The 20508-nt window shown below is 41.6% G+C and overlaps 1 protein-coding gene across 5 annotated transcripts in view; it reads left to right on the top strand.

Moving 5' to 3' along the window:
- Positions 1 to 20508, top strand: part of RERE (arginine-glutamic acid dipeptide repeats) — a 241109-nt gene that overhangs the window by 167277 nt on the left and 53324 nt on the right. The gene's annotated exons all lie outside the window — the stretch shown is intronic.

The following is a 20508-nucleotide window of genomic DNA, read 5'->3' as shown; positions in this document are numbered from 1 at the left end:
CAACGCTGTGCCCAGCACAGGTCTCTGTAGTATTCAGTAGTATTTGTGATATAACACTGTGTCAATAACTCAAATTTACTGAAAACTTATATATTTATAAAGCTTTTAACTTTCCCTGTGGACTATCTGTTGCCCAAAGATAAAGCCTTTCTTGTTAATTAAAACAGCTTTGTTGCCTGACCAAACTGTCAAGTAAGAGCTGCTTTGCAGCGATCAGCACTGATGAAAATAAAGGATGGGAGTTATGTTATTTTTTGCTACTGATGATGTGGTTACAGAGGTTTAGATCAAATTAAACAGAGGATAAAATTTGCTGGTGATTGAATTAAATGCAAGGCTCTGTAAATATGAAGACAGAGGTTTGTTGTCTCCCTTGTGCTTCTAAACCTATGGCTATTTTTAAACCTTTTTTATTCCAGTATGCAAATGCCGAGGCAGGCTGTGAACACCAGCCTTCCACACTGGCTAATAAAAGTGGCGAAGGAAACTTCTTTACTGGGGCCTCTGCGTGCAGCTCTGCCAGCAGCTGCTTCCTGTTTATTAAGACTTGTGCTACACCTGACAACATCAATTTCCAGCGATGATGTGGTGAGGGGGTGGTTGGTTTCTCTTGTAATGCTCACAAATTCACTTCTGTGGACAAATTTGTCGAGCAATTGTCATATATAATGCCGTGTTTAAGCACACTAAGCACGTGTACTATAGACCAGCATTCAGCAGCATCACCTGGTGGACCCCTGGCAGTGCTGGGCTGTGATTTCAAATAGAAAGCTGTGCTGTTTTGTTGGTGGTTGTTTTTTGGTTTTTTTGGGTTTTTTTTGGAAGAAGCCATGGGACAAGTCCTCTGTTTTGACACAGCTGGTGGCAGTGCCCTCTTCCAAGCTTCTTGTGTCGAATGCCTTGTCTGCATGTGGCATGATGCTGCTGGGGCAAGGTGAGTGTAGCTGGGAAGGGGGACTGACTTAGCCATTGGGCACATGTTCCATGGGATATCTTTCCCTAACAAGAGATTAGAGAGTAACCTCTTTTCTCCTTTCATTTTCTTCGGCCACCTTTCTTAGTGTCCCAAAGGCCTGGTGACACCCACTGTCTTGAACGCTGTTTTTGTCATTCTGTGCAGCAGGTTGTAGTACAGACAAGATGTAGTTAGTATTTGTTTTGCTTTCAAGGCACCGAGAAAACAAAGATGCTTCACTCAATCTCAGCAAGAGATTGTCAGAGTGAGAGAGAAGCGAGCTCTACTCTGCATCTCTAAAAATACCTCTTTTAATTGTTGATAGAGTACAGGCATTTTTGATGCAAGCAATCAGAAATCCCTAAAAAGAACGGAATTCTTCTCCTGTTGTAAATGTTTCAAAACTGACATTAAATTGTATTTTGACACATTCAGACTTAGTCTGTTGTCTATGAGGAATAAGTACAACAAACCTGAAACTGAGCACCTATATGGGAACTCTGGTGCTTGCCCTGGTGCTTTGCTCCTTTACTTTCCACAGACTCCAAATCTGGATCTATGATCGTTTGCTTCTTTCAGTTTAGGTTAAATTGAACACCCAGATTTCCTGGTGTGGCTTCAGTGGAAATATTTCAAAAGAAGAATTGTCCCTACGTAGTTTCCACTCTCTTGGGACAAAATCTTCTCTGCAAAATGACTTTTACACTTTGAGTGATGCTCAGTACAGTTCTGACCCTACACTTACTCCAGGTCCAAGAATGAGCTTATTGTGCACGCTTCCATTTCAGATAAATAACCCCTCAAATGGCTATCGTTTACAAAACATACTATGTTCATCCTAAGTTTTGTTACCGTAATGAAACGGTTTTCAGTTTTGGTATGCCTCATGTATTGGAAACGGTGAAGGAAATAGAGTAGTTCTGACTGTTCTTTACACACAGTCCTGCGGATTTGATCTTGCATTTTTGTCTCTTTATTCAGAATGTGCTTTTTTCCTGTCCTTTTATCAAAAGTACTAACAGAATCAATACGGCTTACAGAAGAGAGAAATACAAATCAGAACTAAAAGAACCTCTAGTTTATTAGGTTTTTAATTAAACATGATGAACACATTTTAAATAACACAAAGGCCTCAGGCTGAGCTGCATCTAATCGAAACAGATTAAGTCACCCGTCCACACTTGGGTAGTTATTAATTCTGTTTACTTATGCATGCTAGCTAAAGGCAGAGTTCACTGCTGCTGTGTTGCAGTTTATTGCACAGGGGTGCTTTTGCTGCATGGAATTGTGCTCCTAATTAGAATTCAGATGTTGATTATGAAGAAGACGAGCGAGGCTAATGGAACCATCTTTGAAAGTCAGGGCTGCATCTTCCAAAGTTAAAGAGAATCTGGGTGAAATGGTCGTTTTGCATTATTGCTTGGACACTTCCTCCTTTTTCTGCTGTACTTGGTCCCATCTTTTCAGAGATGTTAAATTCTCAAAAAGAAATTACTAAATGTTCCTTTGGAAGGAGGTTTTTTTTTTTTACTTGTGCATCTCTGTGCAGAACTGTCGATGACACACCATGACGTCCTTGATAACTAGCTTTTATCATGAAATACGCTGCCCTTTAAATATTTTACATTGCTTTTGATGTAGAGTAGTTGAGGTAAACAACCTAGTTTCAAACAACCTCTTAAATTTATGTGGAGGGATAGTTAATCCTTGCTGGTGATAAACCTTAATTGGCCATGTACATGGATTTACAAGTTCATAAATTTTAAAATATCCACACCTGGCTTCAGCTGAAAGCTCATTTGTCATAAAATACAAGGGGAGATCCTTCTGCCAAAAATGACAAGATACAGCAAACTAATTTCCTAACATGTTTGCAAGTATTTGTAATCCAGTCTAGCTGGTCAAGAAATTACTTATGCAAAAGACACGTACTTATTTGCTTGGCTTCTTTGCCTGGAATCCTCTTCAAATGTCTCTGGTCTGCCCTTTTTGGAGTATCTGCTCATGAAAACATTGTTTTCATTGCTCGCTCCTTTGAAGCCAGGCTTTTCAGATATGCTGGAAGACAGAGCTGCTTACTGGGGCAAAAATAGCATGAATTTTATTTACTGTTTATACGGCAGCTATAGAAAATGGAATTCACAGCAAAATTGAAACAGAGCCTCTGGAATAGTGTGGGGGGGGTGGAAATCATCAAGGGATATTTGAAAAAAGGAGGTTGGTGTTGCATGGCTGCGCAGCGGTACTTGCGTGGGCTTCGAAGGTTAAGATATCAGTTACTGCTTAGTTTTAAATTTTTATCCACAAAAATTAAACATTACAGCTTCGTAGGAGAGTGGTGGTACCTACTAAATTAACATTTTCTGGACTTCAGAAATCAAGCCATCTGATGCCATTTGCAAGTGTGTTAATCAGTAACAGCTGAAAATTAACTGAGCATTGAGATTAAAAAAAAACCCAAACCAGAAACCACCAAACACAAATTGCCATGGTCTAGTAGGACCTTTATTTGAAGAAAAATAAATAAGATTTTAGAAGAAAGAGTGGGAATGTACAATCTTTTCTGTAGCTTATTCTAAGAACTTATAGTATGAAAGAACAATCAGTCCTTGCAGTAAAAAGTAACCGACGAAGGCTGAAATTATTCTGCTTGGGGGAAAACAGTTATTGTTTAGAAGTTCCATAAAATTACAGTTACTTAGCTGCTGACGGGTTTACAAAATGATAAGGTGCAGTACAGCTAGAAAATATAAGGTGTAATATGGCTAGAAAAGGAGAATTTAGTTTAAACACAGATTTCTGGAGAAAAGATAACAGTCTTTTTGGTTGTGATTAACTTGCATCGGTCTTTGATCCAAGCCCTTGTTTAAAGGGATCAATATTGCACATACAGCACTGAGTTTATTGTCAAGTCCTTTCGGAAATAAGACAGTGAATTAAAAATCAATTATACGTGCAGAAAAGTTTGTGTAGGGCAATCAATTTTGTCCTTTTAGTTTGCAGAAAGATTCCATTGTTTAACCAGCTGTGAAAAGGAATGAATTTTAAAAGCCTCCAGCAAATGAGATAGCCCAAATGGGGTGGGGGGAGTAGATTTTAAAAAAAAAAAAATAAAATAAAATTATTTCGGCATTTCATGTTCAGCAAAGGCTGCCTTCAGGGATAAATCTATAAATCCTGTCAGTGACCTTGGCTTCAAAATGGGTGATTTCGCTGCTTTCGCTAATCTTGATCTTTCCACAGCTGCCAGATAAGTTAGTCTTTTCTTAACAATATCATTTTTTATTTGCTTTGTTTAACTGCCATATGTTTCTTGATTCATCGTCTTTCTGCCTTCGTGTGGTATATTTTTATCTATTAAGCACTTACCATATTGCTGATCCCAAAAAAATAACACAACAAATATTTACACTGGCCAGTTGCCACAGCTTAGAAGGCTATTTCTGTGTGGGGACGGGAAGCTGAACTCTAAACTCCCGAGTTTAACTCTAGTATAAACTAAATAATTGGTAGGTGCTTTCAGAAGCTGGTGGTGTGTTTTGTTCTCCAGAAAAGGGTTTGTGCTGGAGACAGGAGCACATACAGAGTTCACTGTTGCCAAGGGGGAAGAATCTGCTGCTTGAAAGATTAATAAATACGACAGCAGTTGATTGTTGAAACCATGTTTTTCATCTCATTTTCAAGGACATCTTAAAAATGGAGATCGCTTGCACTCCCTAGCATTCTCGATCATCTTTCTGTGTTCGTTTCAAAATGAGAACAAGGCACTGAGGGACTTGAGAGATTGCATTCGTTCTCCCATAGGGCAAGGTGGTTATTTTATAAATGAAGAGGGCCAAAAAAGCTATCCTTCCTAGTTTCTTAGCAACAGAGCTGGAGTCGGTTTTAATGTTCGTGTATATCGTACAGGTTCTATGTATAGAAGCCTGAGCTGCGTGGCTCAGCAGTGTCGCGGCTGAAACAAAGACTGTTCCCCCTGCCTTGTGCAGGGGAGGAAAATAACCCAAGCGCGCTAGTAACGCGGCATGGACTCGTCTGTCTCTTCTCCTGCTCCCCATCAGATGATATTCTGGTCAGTGACACGCTTACTGTCTTCAATACGCTGACCTTTTATTCAGATTTTATCTGCTATGAGATCCGGAATGTGGGTTAAATAGAACATCGTCCTGTGTCCTGTTCTTCTCCAGAAGGAAACTGAGTCATGACACTGCAACAGTAAGAGCATCTGGATCAAAACTCTGGGAGTTCCTAGGGTTAGTGCTTCTGCTGTAGCAAGCAGAAGCAAGTGAGTAACTGTAAGTGTTCATAGTAAAACTTTTTCTGCCCTGTATCTGCCTCTTTATTTAATTTTTAAAAGACGCTGTGTATCAAATCTGTCTTTCTTACTTCCCACTGACCTGTTTACTCTCTGTTTCTTTGTACATAACTTAATTTCCAAATTCTGAAGTTTAATTTATTTTTTTAAAGATAATCCATAGTTGTTAATAGTATGGTTGACTTTTAGAAGGCGGATAGTGTTAATAAGATGCGTTTCACAGGTTGCTTCCCATTCTGAATGCAAATGTAATAAATGGCCTTAGATAGATTTCTGGCTCATGCTCCTTGGTGTACGTGACCCCAGCACCCCAACATCTAGGATTGTGTGAATTTATGCTCTTGAAAACAATTTCATAATTTAAATATAAGAAATGTTGGTTAGCTATCTGTTTTCACAAGATTTGATTTTTTTTTCTTGATTTTTTTTTGATCTTTTTCTTTTCTTTTGGAAATTCTATAAATAGTGTAATTTAAATTTAGGTGTATCTTTTCTAATGGTAAAGCAGGGGTGGCTGGTTTATTGGCTTGTATCGATGGCAACATCCAGAGCTCTTGGTTTGATTTCAAATTATTTCAATAGTCCTGTCATTTCAGTAGTTTGGTTGAGTTTCTCTGTCTCGCAGGTGTTAAGAAATTTAAATTAGTCCACAGGATCCTTAGCTCCTTAGTACCTAAAAGTGCAATTATAATATAGTGATAAATAATGAAGTGCTTTGATATTTTTCCATGTTAAGTGTATGATAGAAACCTCCAGTGTCTTCCCAAGTAATTTTGGCTTAGTGCATGTTGATATAGGTAAAAGTGTTTTGTTTTGGAACACTTATGTTGGAATTGCACTTTATTAAACACATAGAGCCCAGGAAAGGATTACTTGATATGGCAAATCAATATTTTATTTTCAAAGAGTTGTTTGCTGCCTAAACCATGGGAAATGGTGACTTGCTGTTCTTAGCAAGATTTGCTTTACAAACACAAAAAAACCCACCTAAAACAAAGCAAGTGCAGAGACAGATCAGTGTTTTCTCCAACTTGGCAAGACGACATTTGATTTTTTTTAAATTTTTTTGTTTTTCCTCTGCAAGTTTTTCCTACTGGTAGTTTGGATCTCTCAGCCTTGCTTTCCATTCAGCGTGGCCGTGGAGGCTGTCAGCTGGGACTAGGCAAGGGGAACCCTGTGGCTGAGCTGCAGCTGTAGAGGGTGTTGGTCAAGGAGACTGAAGAATGAGTGGAGCTGGACCCAGGTGGGAGTATTTTACTCAGAAAACTGTATGGTTTTCTGTGATTCTGTGGGCTCAGCCCATGCTCCCATGCCTGGTAGGGAAGACAAACCTGGTTTTCCGTTGCGGTGCTGGGGCTGCCGTCCGTAACAGATCTGCGTTGCCACGGCGGCGTTTCCTGGCATCAGTGATGCTCCGTGGAGCCGGCAGAGAGGCCGTGGTGCTTTCTTGGCCAAGCTAGAAACATGGAAGGTAACAACTTTCCTTTCCGGTGTCAAATGGTAACTGATTTTAAATAACTCTCTAGCTTCCGAGATCTCTTCCCAGCATCTCCAGGCAATGAAAGCTAAAAGGGGGGGTTGGAGCAGGGAGAAGGAGGAACAACGAGGTTTGCCGCCTGGCTTGTGGAGGGCGAGAGGACCGAAACGTGCCATCCCGGAAAGCTGTAGTGTAATTAAGGTTATATTTGAAATGCAGCACTCTTGCTTGAACCTTTGATTTTAATGTTGGGAAAGGCTCCTTTTTAACAGGCATTTTGATTTTTCTAATAATTGTAAAAAAAAAAAAAACCAACCATAAAAATTTCCCAAACGTTTCAAAAGTCACTAGATACTCTGGTTCTGCCTGACAGCTTATCTGAGAATTGTTCAGTAAGGCCCAGTGGCCATTGCAGCAGAAAATGGCAAAATGCTTCTTCAGATTGGTATAGTGACATAATTCTTATTTAAGAGACTTTGATTCCTGTGACAATATGGATGCTGTGTGCGCGTGAGTGCTCAGAACGTATCTTCCTTGCACAAGCATAAGTGGTAGGAATGCCAAAGTACACCTCATTTGCAAGTTCTGTTTGCGTGATAAATTTTATTTTTCTAATCTTCGCTATCAACGGCACCGATTTTTTTTAATCTTTCGGATGACATAAAAATGCATTTTAATGAAGCAAATTATATAGCTTTGTCTCCTTTTGTGTATAAACGGGGCGGCCATATTCAATTAGGCTGAAAAATGATCATTTGTTCTATTACAGGCTGTAACAGAGCGAGTGAAAAAACTGCGATCCATCACCAGTTGCTCAGCTTTATGTTACTTAAATCACTTGCCGTTCTGTCAGCGGCTCGGAATCCTCTTTGGGAGCCATTATTTAATTTAAGTTTGTGGAGGTGTCACTTGTTTGATAATAGGCTGCTTCTGTAGTAGACTCATAGTGACTAAATATTAATCATTTTCTGCATCCATCCAAGATTCCTAATTAGTTACGAGGGTAACGGTGCCAGTAAAGCTAATGATTATACTGCCATAAAAAGAATTTGACAGGAAATAAGGACTTGATCCAGAGAGATGCCCGGTACCTGCTGTACTGCCCAAGTCTGCTAGAGCTGAGCGTGCTGAATTTTCGGGCTGCTTATGCACAAACGTGAGGGGTTTCCACGGGGTAGAAGACGGGTTGTGTTGATCAACGCTCACAACAGTGTGTTTAAAAACCAGTGTTTTGTCTTCCTCATCCGATGTTGCTTTTGTACTTTCATGTGCCGTGTGGTTTTGAATATATTGTGGTAAAGGCTCAAGGTGCCTGTAGCTTCTGGGTTTGTGGTTTTGCTTCAGCTTTTACTGGCCTCTTGATATCTCGCTTGTTTCCCTGTCCACTTGTGTGTGATCCACCGTGGTTTTTCTTCTTCTTTTGTTCGTTTCCTTCCTTTCCTCCCCCCACCCTCCGTAGTATCCGCTCAGATTTATATAGCTTTTAGGCTACATGGGGAGATTGATCAGACAGGGGCTTATGCATTTAGAGGAGCTAATAAATAAGCATCACAGTGTATTACCCGCCACTGCATTGGAATAACTTCAAACACTCAAATCAAACATTCCATTTGTTACAAATTGGGGAAGGCAAAAGAGGGCACCTCTGTTTTATTAGGGTGCATATTTCATTTATCTGTTACAGAAGATATTGTCCAGTTCTACGTGTCTGGGGAGGTAATTCCATAGTCTCAGCACCGCTTCCCCCTTGCCTCTCTCCCCCCAGATATCTGCCTTTCAGGTTTCCTTTGCCAGTGTTCACCTTTGCAATAGATGCGTTTCTGGCCCTTCATTTTCAAATCTTTTTTTATTTCCTCTCTTATTTGTGGGTCACTTTTTCACATTTGGCACCATTTCCCCCACCCTGAGTAGATGTTTTTATTCAGGCCCCCACCACAAAAGAAAAGAGAATTTACGAATCTTCTGATTCTTTTTAAAACTACTTTTATACGTTAGTGCCAAGGTCACCGTATGAGCCAACATCTCCCTCAGTAATCGGATGGCTGGGTTGCAGAAGTCTATAATTCAAATTAAAATCTTACATCCTTCGTACGAAACTACTGTGGATAATGAGAGTTGCGGTGGGGGATCATGACAGGAGCTTGCGAGGAACCGAAACCTTGTGCAGTGGGACTTATTGGTTAAAAATAATAAAAATAATATGATTATTAATGGTTATAATTGGCAAACTTAGCTGACTCTTTATCTACTTTGTTATAATCAGTCTTCTTGCTGATTTTGGTGCTCGGGTGCCGCTTGTACCCACGCGGGCAGCTGGGAGCAGCTGAAGAATTAGAATCTGAGTATTAGCACAGTGTTGGTGCTGTTTATTACATTGCGATTCTTTTAAATAGAAAGCTATGAAGACAATGTTTAATTAGCAATCAGTCGAAGTCCTGCAAAAGGTTAGGCCTTTTTACTTCCTTATTGAAAGGGGCTGTGTTACGTGGTTTCAGCATGGAGTCTTGTAAATTGGAGGTAGGTGCTGCCACTCTTCCTGGGACCTGCTACATTGCTGGGTCAGGCTGGGCTACACAACTGAAATAAGGAATTCATGAAGTTACGTGCATGTCAAATTTGGGTGTTCGGTTCTTATAAAAATGTAAAAGGATGTGGGTCTGTAAGTATTTGCTCAGGGTCTTCTGATACTGTGGCATCTTAGGTGAAAATGGGAATTACTAAATTTTCATTTCTCTGCAAGTCAATAGTTAAAACACCTTGTTGGAACACATCAGAGCACCCTGTTCTTCTTGTAAACAACTTGGCAGGATGAAGAACTCCTGTCACAGGAAGAATTTTGCTTTCTGCTTGATAGAGGAAAGGTCTCTCACTGAGGATATGTCTCTTAGCCTGGAATTTGATTTTTGTCATCACTAGTATTTCTTATATCCAGATTTGTGCTCTCAGGTATCTCTTCACCACACTGCAGTCAGTGGCAGACTGATCCTGAGAGAAATTCAGGAAGCTTGCTGAGGTTGCCTTATGTCACTTTAGTTAGGGTCACAAACTGGAATTTGTGTTTTGGTGCTTGTACTCAAACCTGGGCCCTGCTACCGTCAACAGCCCTGCTGTTTAATTATTTACTTGGCGAAGTCACCTACAGAACTGTTTGCCTCTCTATATGTATAATTTCCTTGGGGATTCTTGCCACCATTTTGTCTCATTATTTTTGGATTTGTTCATTGCTCTTGAAGTGGTTCTATTTGTTTCCTTCTGTCATTTGCATGAAGCCGCTGTTTGAAGGCAGAGCTAGTCTCCAGAATAATTGGCGATAATGGTTGAAATCCCAGTGGAACAATATTTCTGCAATAGGGAACTTCCACTAGAAATGCTATGTTTGAGTCTTGAAAGGAGCGTACAGTGTATTTCAAGTAGTCTGAGCGCCGCTTTTTTGTGCTTAGTATTACAAATTGACTGAAAGGACAAAAAAAATGTCACAGTGAAAGAGAACGACTTCGGGCTTGCGTAATAGTGTTAAACTTGAGTAAACGGACATGTATTTTCAGGACTCTGTATGATCTCTGTAACAAAAGGAGAATTTTTCTGGGGAGAATGATGGAGAAAATGGAAATGTTCTGATGTTTAAGGAAAGAGCTCAAGTGGAAGCTTATTTTCTGTTAACCCTCGTGTTAGTTATTAGCCTTGTGGGCTGATGGTGCCGAACTGCGGCTCGTGGGCTGGGGGCCAGTGTGTATCTGTGTTCACCCACCCGTGTTATTGCCTAGAACCGGCATTTTAGTATTGATGATTTAATGGAGATCCGCTTTGTGTTAGCGAGCAGAGTGGTGTTCCCTACGGTATTGTAAGTTGAGTAAAAATCCTGTTGTTAAGCAAAACAGGACAAGGAGAATGAAATTCAGAGGGAGGTTAATATATGATATTTTCCTCTTGGCTTATTTCAGCCCGGTAAAGGTGAGGACCCATAAGGAGCATCTTCAGCCCAGTGGAAGATGCTCTACATTCTGGTGTTGGCATTATTCAAGGAAATATTTGTAACTTTAAGAATGCACTGGCATTGTGGGTTTTGGTACAGGTAGTTGAGATTCAGAGTACGTGAGGAAAAAGAAAGGTTAATACTGCAAACTGATGCATGAGAGCCTTTCCTTTGGAGGCAAGGCGGTGTAGTAGGGCATTGCTTATATTCCACAAGTGCTGCTTTTCTGGTTTGGTTCGTATTACATGTGTTGCTTTATATAGATCTTTATTTCTGCTTTTGGATTCTATACTTCGACTAGTTTCTTCCTGTTCAAAACAACAACAATTGGAACTATGAATTATTTTTTAGGAAATGCATTTTTAGCAAGTCTGGGTGAGCATGAGTCTGAGAAATTAAAAGCAATGGCTTTTTTTTTTTTTGTTTTAGCTTGGAAGTTTGCAGGTTAAGAGCTGAATTTCTACTACTTACCTGTATTAAATGGAGATACTTTCAGATGTCATATGGGAAAGGAAGGATGTCCTTGAAAAGGAACATTTTGTCCAACTTTTTACTTGCTCTTTAGTTTTGATGTATAAGAAGGCTTTTTGTATATTAGCATTTTAACAGGGGTTTAAAATAACAATCAGAAGTGAATCTCTTTGTATACAGAAAAAGGCAATCTGAAGCCTAATCAAAAGCTTTCTGTTGTCTCTTGGCAGCAGCATATTGTTTTGCTTCTCTGGGTCACAGCGTGCCAGACCTTTGTTCTCTTTAACTCTTCAAATGCATCTTTAAGGAATCATTTGTGTAAAAACACGCTCAAATCATGTTAGCTTTGTTTGCAGCACTGAGAAACTGTTGATGGCAGGAGACGGCAATCTGCAGATAATGTTATATAAATAGAAAGCTCTTTTTTCAACTTTGAAGGCAGTCTCCAGTTTGATTTTTCAGGTTTGTGCCTGCAGAAGGGGATAGATGTCTTGGACTCACTGTGTGAAACCTGGTTTATGGACACGTGCAACGTGATTGTTTCTGGGGATCAGGAAAGAGCACGTGTCTCGGGGAGGCTTTGTGAGCAGCTGGAGCATGGCACACCTCTGGATCTGCCTGGCTTGCCTGCGCAGGTGGACCCTTAACACATGGCAGCAGCAGGCCTGTCACAGGCATTTAAATATAAATGTGGGCAAGTTGGCCAACAAGTTTCTTGCTGGTGGAAATGATTAAGTTTAGTAGAATAAGGAAATGCTTGCCTGTGTGTGCAATTTAACTGCCTTTCTGCATGTCTGTTGGAGGAGAGGTTTGCAGAGTCCTGAGGGATTGTGCGTTTCCAGCCTCCTGGAGGTTCAGAACTTGTTGCTCCTTGGAAGATCCCCCTGCAGCTGGACCCTCTGTCGCGGTGGCCCCAGGGGCTGAGCTCTCCAGACCTGGTTTGGAAAAACAAATGCCTCCTCTTCCCACCCTTACTTTATAGAAGAACGTAAATTGCAAACCAAGCTGTCTTCAAACAAGGGTGCTCATCTGTCCCTGCCTCTTCCTGCTGTTGAGATGTGGGACCACGCAACTGCAGCGGTGTTAACGATGGTAGTAATGCTTGTAATAATCCATGAATTCTTTTTCCAAAGAGTCAAGGTTGTTTATCAAATACCCCTTCTAGAGCTCAGGAAAAGTAAAGTCAGGTTTTCTTTCTTCCTCCTGCTGCTGCTTTAATATCCAGCCTTTTTTTGATCTGTGCATCAGCTTCTGATGTGCCACTGCAGGCTGTTCTTAGATCAGGTTTCTTGGCGTGCTGTTGACTTTATCTCGTTTACCGGATCACATTTCTGTTGCCATACGCTGTGTGATCGCAGCCTCCCTGCAGCTTTTTAACAATTAGTAATTGAGCAGGAAGTGTGTGTTCATTACAATAGCCTTTTGATTTTGATTTTTACAATCACGCCGTGTTTCGCCCAGTGCGGAGGCGGGGTGGGGGGGAGGCACTTCTCCCAAACACGGGGTTTTTTGACAGAGAGGAGTCCGTTGTTGCAGCCACTTGGCCATTTGTCAGCAGTTCTCGGGCATCCATCCCTCCCGCGCAGGTTGCCTGGCAACCCGGGCCGGAGCCATTGCACCGCGGCCACCGCATCTCCGAGAGCGGGCCGGGAGATGATTTATCGGCGGGGCTGGGAGCGTGGTGAACCCAAGAGGCAGGACTGGACCTGTGAACAGGAACTGACCTGAAATGGGAAGGCGAGAGAGACTGGCCGGCTGGGGATGCACCCACAGCCAATAATCATAGGGCACAATTAGAGCAAAAATAAAGGCTCCTCATTTAGACATAATTGATTATTTTTTTCCCGCTGTTTTCTCTTCCCCATCTGGGCTCTCACGCAGAAACAGGTACAATGCAGAAAGTGATTCACAGCTTTGCCTCCTGTTTTGGGTGAACCTGAAATCTCTCTCTTTGTAGAAAATAGCCCTGTTAAAATACTGATGGTATTGATGGTACGTGCTGGGGTTAGCACGTAGGGTTAGCAGCACCCTGACAGCTCAAAGCCCGGGGTGAAGGAATAGTTGAATTCTTCCCCAGCTTTGGAAATGTCTGAGAGCTGTTGTGTCACCTTCGATATCATGTTGCCTTTCATACAGGCTTTTGTGCATTTATCCCTGGCATTAAACAGAAGAAGGGAAAGAAGTGTTTTATAAACTGGTATTTAGGTAGTAGTTCATGCTGTGGTCAAATGTAGAACTCTAACCACCATCACCACCCCCACCCCCCCAAACATCACCTTTAATGAACTAAACTGAAGGAAATTTGGATAACCTTTAGGCAAGCGCCCTGGTTCAGTCTCTGCTGCTGGCTTGAGTCCTGTCTCCAGAGTAGTTGGGAGGAGGGACCGGCAATGTGGAAAGCACTCTGACGAGAGCGTTTTTGCACACTCCTGAGAAGGCGAAGAGGAGAGGCAGGAGGATGAATCCACTTTGACCTCTTGACTGGCAGGATAAATACTTTATTGAAAATTCTAAATAAATGTGTTTGTAACTAGTAATCCTGCTCTGCATGCAATCTCATTTAGCCAACTGTGTATGCAAATGTGCTATTAATGTGTTTGCATCCAGTATAAATATACAAATCTAATCTGTTTATATATGTAATTTACACACAGCTGTGCTCATGCTCACTTAATACCAATATTTTCAGCAAGCGCGAGGTATCATGGGAGATCTATTGTTCAAAACAAAAGCTACCAGTGCAGCACCATGGAAGGGGGATCATTATCATTTCAGGATCTTTTGGCATTCCCTCGAGGGAGTCTGCTTAATGACTTTCCGTCTGTGTATATGGCTAGGGATATGCATAACACAGGCTGCGGTGGACGTTACGTGCTTCTCTCTATCTGTACAATGCTTTGGTGTTGCATCCCTTACAGTTTGAGGTAGAGTTTAATTCTTCAGTATAATTTTTCAGGAAGACAGAGCAATCCGACTGGGAGGGAAAGCTAATTGTTTGGCACCTTTAAGCCTTTCAGCTGATCTGTCTCTTGTCAGTTTGTTTATAGAGGATCCTTGATCTTAAGGGCATATGGCCTAAGGACTATAAGAGTTTTGTAACATGTAGGTGGCTAGCAAGGCACTCTGAAGAGAAGAACAATTAATGCCTTTTAATATAGCTTGGTATCTAATGAATACCATCAAAATGTTTTCATTTTTCCACAATATTTTTGAGTTAGAGGACTTGGTGAAAAAAGAATTTTATTTTCAAAATACCACAAAGGTTAGAGGACAATTTTGTCTTGAAACAATAGAATTATTTCATTAAAACAAATCGACAGGAAAAACAAACAGACCAGTATCTATTAAAAGAAAGCTGAGTTGAGTTTCTGTATGTATTTTGAACTAAGGTCACAATCTCCTGAAATAAGCAAATTGAGTGAGTAAATTTTAGAGGTAAGGGATGCTTTCAACCAAAAAAAAAATATCTCTACACACACCCACAAACATATATAAGATTATTCTCTTCCATCTTGCTCTACGAAAGGGTCACCTGTGTGTGAGCCTGCTCTCTTGAACTGGAAGTCTGGAAACATGTTTGTGGCACAATTTAAGAAACATTTGCCTGTTTACAGTTGTGAAAGGGGACTGTTAAAAAACAGAACAAACAAAACCAACAAACTGTATCAGAATTGGTTTCTTAAAAATTTGTAGTCTGTAGTTAAGCAGCAAGAGCGGGCACTGCCGGGGCTGGCTGGCGTTTGTTACTGCTCATGCTTCACCATCGTAGCTGGCTGGTGCGTTGCAGTGCACGATCCTCACTTGCTGGTGTTCCGCAACTTTCTGCAAGCCAAACAGATTGTGCAAGAGCACGCGTGTATCATGTCAGCGGTCATCAAAGCACGGACGTTCCCCTACAGCAGAGGTCTCTTGCAGCAGAGATCCGTAGTTAAGCGATTGCAGACATCTCCAAGCAGTTGCCAAACTGGGTGAGCAATTTCTTGTCCCTTTGCGTGGTTGTGTCAGAGAAGAGGAGGAGGTCCTTCAAATTGTGATCTGTGCTTCACTGCAGCCTCTTGAGGAGGAGACTCTAAATTGCAAGCTGGTGACAGCCTTGCTTCCCGCAGGAGCAGAGAGGTGGTTAGAGATGGGACAGAGCAGTGGAGTTACCCTGAGAGCATCTGAGATGTCGTAGGCTAAAGGCAGGGGTAACACTGAGGGAACAGCGGAAACAAAGGTATTTCCACAAAGATCTGCTTGCGTGCTTGAGGTCTGCACACATCTCTGATACGATGCCAAGGTCTGTGGAACAACACGCGGAGACATTTAGGGAAGGCTTGTGGGTGTCTTACTATTAACCAAGTTTGCCAGTGAGGTGATTTTTGCAAGCTTTGCTGTTAACCGATGTAACACACAACAGCACGAGTAGCTAATGCTAAGGGTAAAATCACTTGCTACTTCAAAATTAGATTAAAAAAACATTCAGCGGAGTTACGGGAGTGACAGGAAACAATAAAATGAAGTTCAGATGAGGTTGAGGCGTATCCTGTTCTCCAGCAGCAGGGCACGGTAAAGGAACGGAGCAGAGGCCTGAACACAGATTTTTCTGATAGTTCCTCTTTCCTAGTGGATTGATTTTTGTATATTCTTTTTCACAAAGGTTTCAGGTGAGCCATCATGCCTGTTCCTTGTTCTAAGTGCTACTGTAGTAGCCTAGAATATTCTGTTACCTTGGGACCAGTCCTTGTTCGTGGCAAGGTGCTCTGAGGATGCGTGTTCTTAGGCCGAGGAATTTCTGTGCAACGTCTCTCCCTTCTGCCCTCTCCTGTACCCCTAGAAATGGGTCTTTTCCCCTCTTTTTTTTTTTTTTCTTCTCCTCTGGGTGAGAGCCTTCAGGCAACAAAGCAGCTCGTGGAGAGAGTTAAATAGGCACACTATGTGTCTGCAGTGGTTAGCAGGATTCTGAGAATAGCTGAGATATGTGTGACAGCTGCATTTTCTTTAAGTTAAAGTACCGCTTTTTGCCCTTGATGGAATTACTGAGCAGTGCTTCGTCCTGTCTGTTACTGAGCATATAGAATTCCTTTGAGGTAAAGATGCAGTAAATACTAGCATCATTTTCTGCTACAGCCAGGAATGCTTTGGTGGAAAAAAATTGTGACTAACACAAGTTGTGTTTTTGTAAGAGGTACCTGACATCTTTAGGTTAAACTGTGTCGTCTTACGGAAACTGTCAGGATACAGGACGCTATATATCATCTAACAGTATCAGCAAATGCCTTTATTTGCACTGTACACAAGCAAAATATAATGTTAAAACTCAGCCAGGCTTTTAATAAAATGTACTCTGTGCACTGAAATTCAGCTAGTGTGCATACACAGTGTCTGCATGCTAAAAAAAATAATGGTTTGGGGCAATCTATAAATGTGCTGCACAGTTAACAGAAGTTTCGCAGATATAACCTATAATCAGATCTCATTTTCTTTTTAGAACAACTGCCATAATTTTTTCATCTTGTGAAATTTAAGAAATAAAGAAGCCTTTATGCATTTGGCATTTATTTGCTGTTAACTATTAAAATGCCATAAATTTTCCTACCGTATTTACTGTAAAGCTTGAAAAGGCATATTAAATATGGAATGTTAACTTCATGGTGACAGCTTCAATTGGCAACTGCCTAGAAAACCTTGGGCCTTTCAAAACACACGCTGTACGTATCGCTTTCATTTTTATAAGATCATAATTAAGGAAAAGGTTGAGAGAACAACTTGCTGTTCTTGGACATGGTCTAAAGAGGAGATTATTTTTTTTTAAGAGAGATTGAGGGAGGGGAAAAAAGTCCTTATTTCCTGGATTAAGAAGGAGCAGAAAAGGCTCTGTGTTTGTGTGTTTGTAAATATATTGCATTACAACATGCTTGTCACTAATTGACCAGGTGGAAGTCATGGGAAGGGAATGAAATAGCACATGGGTTTTCTTAAGAGAACACACATTTGATCTAAACCTCATTGAAGCAGCACCTCAGAAGAGACATATTTGTAGCAGTTATGAATTTAGAGTTTTATCAGGATCACCGTGCCTTTCGGAAGCCCATGAGGTTTCAGTCTGAAATTCTAAAGCTGATTAAACAGGTTATTTTGTGCTAGGTGTTATTCTTGCATGCTGTTAGAAACAGCTTTGTTTTCGACTTCTGCAGTAAAGAAGAAAAACGGGAACCTCAGTTCCCGGTTAAAACCTGGGGTGCGGAATTTCAGCATGCGGTAGCAAATTTTTCCTGCCAAGCTGTAATCTCTTGATAATAGAAACCCTGACGCATAACCTTAACTACAGCTTTGCAATGGCATTATCATCACGTTGATAAACATGCCATCTGAGCTCTGTTAGAACATAATGGCTTTGTGTATCTTGTCATGATATTTGTTTCTTGGGATAAAATATGGGACCTGCAAGTAACACATATGCAAACGTTAACATGCTTGTTCCTTGTTCTTCCTGGGTTATTTATAGCTCCCTGTTTACACGGTGTAGCAGGATATTGCAGAGTCTAATACGTTTCATCGGGGAGGTTCAAATTATAAAATGGTATTAGGAGATGTTGTGTGGTGGCTGGTCAATAGCCATGGTAACCACTTTGGGAAAGACAACTGGGTCGTCTGTCAGCGTTGCCTGACCCTGCGAGCCATGGGGTTCCCTAATCAGACTTCACAGCAGTAATGATCCACCGCTTTTTTTTTTTTAATTGTGTTACAGTTTGTCTTCAGTGAACAGTGCGAACAACGATGCTGAAAGAATTGTCATAAATAATGTTTCAAAGTTAAACCTATGTAGTAAAAATGAAATGTTATCTTAATTTTTAAAAGTACAGAACTTGGATTTTTAAACCGTTGTGCTCTAGAGCCGCTTCCACGCTTTATCCCAACTTCTTTCTCATGCATCCATAGGTTTAAGCCTCATTGTTCTACCAGCCCTGTGTCGTAGGACTATTTTAATTCAGCAGCTGTTGTTTTCAGATGCCTTCTGCGAGCGGTGCACCAACATCTCCTTCACTGTTAAAATGCAGACATAAAATTTGTTGCGTGTCATTTGTGCAGAGGAGAGAAAATTCAAGCTGTGTTATGCGGTCTGTTTTATGAGGTGCTGGAGAGCAACAGGTCACTTCTGATTTGGTGTGCAACTATTTAGTGCTTTTAGATTTAAAAACATTTGGAGGTCTCTATTGTGCTTGACTTGGAGACAAGAAGTACCTGTTCTTGCTGCAGGCTAAAGGAGAACTGAATGTGATGTCCAAATTAATGGAAGACTAGAAGAGGAAGGAAAATCTGAAAAAGAAAATGTTTTGAAAAAACCTCGATTTCATTAAGCTTTAGAATTTCTGTCTTAGGTTTCCAAAAGTAATCTTTGTGTGCTTTTGTTGTTCTTTGTGTATTAAGAAGTGGCGCTCGCTTGCCTTTCAGCAGAGGCACACGACTATTTCATAGTTGGATATCTGGCACTGCCTCAGTGGCCTAGTGGTAGTTCTGTATGATGCCGATAAAGGTGACAGCGTAATTGGCCAAAACTTCAGAATGCCAGAAGGATGGACTTCATTTATATTTGGAAATTTGGAGCAGCGTTTCAAGCTCCCTCTAATGCTGTTATTCAGGTGGGCTATATGCTGGGCTTATGTTCCTGGTAGGGATTTTTGACGTCTCCCGAATTCAAAGGAAAACAGTTTGTCATAGGCTTTTTTAATACAGAGATGAATTCCAACACAAAACAAATGTAAAATAGTTTGGTTAAAAGGAATCTTAAAAAAATAAATGAAATGGTCCTCTGAGAATTGAGATACACCATAGTAAGTCTTTGGCAAAATGAGGAATAGGGAACCAGGGCTTTTCATTTCATGCAGTGGACCAGATTGCTGTCGTGTTTCCCTGTGTCTTTTTTCATCCTTGGTTGGAGTGTTCCAGCTCTGGTTTCTTCTTATTCCCCTACAGCTTTGTATGTCTCATTTATGCTATATGCTCCGTTAACTGATGCTGGAAGAGCAGGGTACCTCCCGTACAGTCCAGGAGGCCGCGATGTCAAAGCCAGGAACCCAGCTGCAGCGTTTAGAATCTGAGTTTCCCCTTGGACTGCTTGTTTTCAAAGGTTTCCTGATTTCGTTGATTTTCGTTCTCCGTGATAAGCTGCAGACAGGAATTATGCTGCTTCTTGGGATGTTGGGAGTGCTTTGAGGACACGGTTGTTCGCCTTGTTGCTGCTGCCATGTTTTCTTGCCGAGAAGTCAGAAGAGTTGTGCGTGTGGTGCCAGGGGAGCCATTGGCCTCCCCCTCAGTGTGATGAAAATTCCTCGTCGTTCACATGGTAGAAAGTGTGTGTGCGTGCGTCAGTGACAGGTTACATGTTGTAGGCAGCCTGGGTATCTCGCTCTGCAGGTGCGTGTGACTTCTGTCTGTGAATGGGGGCTGGGACCCTGCTTTTACTAACATTTCCTTGTTCGGGAGCCTGAGTGCAAAGCCCAAGGAGCAAACAGTGCTCTGTTTGCTGGTTTAAAAGCAGGAGGTGGGTATGAGCAAATCACACACTGCAAGGGACTGTAATCTCAAAGCATATACAACTGGTGGTTAATTCTTGTCTCTGTGCCCCCAGGCATGTTCTTGGCGAACCCTAGCAGTCTTGCTGGCTTTGAGGGACAGGGTTAGGTAAGGATAGATCCCTGTGCGGGCACATCTGCAAAATAATATGCACGAGGTTCCAAAGAGACTGTACACTCATATTCAGCATTGTGGTGGGAGCTTCTGAGGTGTACAGAGCACTATTTTGGTTGTGAATTACCCTTTCTGGGATTCCTTATCCCCTTCGTAATATGGAAGCTTGTAATCACCTGCCCACCTCCTTCCAGTAGGTGTTTGCAAGAAGATGTGGTGCAAAATGCATTAAGTCAACTTCAGGTTTGTTTCTTTTTAGGAAATTAATTGCCCCAGAATGTTAGTGCCCATATACTCAGCATCCCTCATCCTTTTTGCAGGCAGAATTTGGTATTTTCAAAGTGTTTATACCTGTATGCTTATAGGAAAGGAGAAAGTCCCTCAGGGCTGGCCTTTCGGAAGAGGCACCCTGTGTTTAGCTGTAATCTCCTGCTACTGATCCGTGGCGGTGAAATGTTGGGGTCTGGCTGAGCCGGGCGGCGGTGGGTGCAGGAGTGAAGGTGCCTCGGGAGGAGGAGGAGGAGGAGGGGGACGAGCGATGCTCGCAGCTGGCGGCTGCCGGGTTATCTCGGTGTGGGGGGGAGGTATTTCAGCGGGGAAACATGAGCGCAAGGGGCAGCTGAAGCGGGGGGACGGGCGGGGAGGGA

This window comes from Larus michahellis, chromosome 16 (genome assembly GCF_964199755.1).
Source record: "Larus michahellis chromosome 16, bLarMic1.1, whole genome shotgun sequence".
NCBI lineage: Eukaryota > Metazoa > Chordata > Aves > Charadriiformes > Laridae > Larus > Larus michahellis.
Note: the sequence above shows the minus strand (reverse complement) of the source record. Positions and strands in the feature narration are given on the sequence as shown.